The sequence below is a fragment of the Triticum dicoccoides genome, chromosome 7B, assembly GCF_002162155.2.
Source record: "Triticum dicoccoides isolate Atlit2015 ecotype Zavitan chromosome 7B, WEW_v2.0, whole genome shotgun sequence".
NCBI classification, from domain to species: Eukaryota; Viridiplantae; Streptophyta; class Magnoliopsida; order Poales; family Poaceae; genus Triticum; species Triticum dicoccoides.
Window position 1 is genome coordinate 570,949,271 of NC_041393.1, and position 1,856 is coordinate 570,951,126.

Below are 1,856 nucleotides of genomic sequence, written 5' to 3' on the forward strand. Positions count from 1 at the left end.
CGCGTGTACAGCTCCTATTCTCAAGCTCCCAATAGAAAATGGTGGAGCAATCCTTATAAAGAGGTCTCACTCTTCTTACCGTAGCACTATGATACTAAATTTCCCACCTTCCCACCATTTGCCATACATATTAATGGGCATTAGAGATTAACCAGGGATTATTGTCTTATATGGGCCTAAGCCCATCCATAATCCAACACCATTGAGTATGTTTAGGAAATATAGGATAGTGTAGGATTTGTTCTACCATGTCTTGTATTCCACGAAGGTCATGTACTCTTTATATATACGGTCACAAGGATGAGGAATAAACATCAACTCCATCAATCCCTCCCTGCTAAGAGCATCTCCAACAGTGGCCGCAAAAAACGCATGCGCGACGGTTTCACACGCTCCAGCGGAGGCAGGAAACTCAGGCGCGCGGGAAAACATTGCGTGCGGGGGGGGGGGAGGGGGGAGGCTGTCGGGCGGGCGCTAGATTTGGCGTGTGGCATCTGGCACGCCTATAAAATGCAGCGCCTGCCACGCTCCTTCCCATCGTTGTCCACCTCGCCACGCGCCCTCTCCCGCTCTCTCCCCGCTTCCTCTACCGCTTTCTCGCCTCGCAGCCGATGCGCCACCATGCCGTCGCACTGCCGGGGAGCTTCGGGCTACCGTGACGTTCGCGTGTGCCCCTCGGGCACCTTCTATGCCGAGATTCAGTCCGGCGACATGCGCCTCGGCCTCGGCACCTTCGGCACCCCCATGAGGCCGTTCGCGCGTATGACGCGGCGGCGTGGCACCTCTCAAGGCCTCGCGTACAGATGAACTTCCCAGACGTCTGGACGTGCGAGCAGGCACACGAACTCGCCCCTCCGCCGTGGCTAGTAACCGGCGCCGACCGTCAGGAACACAGCCGGCAGCAGCGCCGCTTCCTCATCACCGAGGCGGATGAGCGAGCCATGGCGGAGTGGCGCCAGCGCCACCCGGAGGACGTCGCCAACGAGAACACCTTCTGGGCGGAGAGGAGGGCAAGGCGGCGCGCGAAACAGGCGGACAGGCGTCGTCGGAAGGCACTGGCGATATCGCAGTGCGATCTGGGACATGCATCATTCTTCTCCGACAACGACCATCGGTGGGAATACGCGTTTCTTGATACGTCGGACGACACAAGCGAGGAGGAGCAGGACGATGACTCGGAGCAGTCCTCGTAGTTTCTAGTTTGTACTGTTTGGTTGAACTTTGTTATTATCGGACTAATTTGTGTTGTTTGGTTGAATTTTGCTATTTGTATCGTTGAACTATTTATTTGGTTGAATTAGTTTGTGTTTTGGTTGCTCGCGCGCGTCGTATTTTGCAGCGTCTGTTGGAGGGGGTCGCGCGCGTAATATTTTGCAGCCACTGCTGGAGCCAGCGTCCTGTTGCGCGTAAAAAACCGCTATTTCCGCGGGCAAAAAACTGTTTTAGAGCGTCGATCGTTGCGCGTCTGTTGAAGATGCTCTAATGAGTTTCTTCTTTTTGATGGGACGGTACCAATGATTAGCACTAATGATATGTTATAATTTGCGATGGTTTTTGTGACGGCTTGGCTCGGGGTGCGCTTCTTCACTCTTTCGTCTTTTCTAATTTGAGACGAGCATTATATCGTGCTTGGTGAAGCATGACACGGGAGGTAACATTTTTCTTCGTTTCTTCTAGGGTGTAGTGTTAATGACCATGTTTTGTTCTAAAGCAGGCAGCTCAATGTCACCATGTATAACAGCTGCATGCATGTCTCCATGTATAACGAACGCGTCTTGCCTGCTCATAACTTAGATTGACATTCGAGGCTTTTTTTTTGTGCAACTGGTCTCGGGGCCGGACTGCAATTAGGTTCA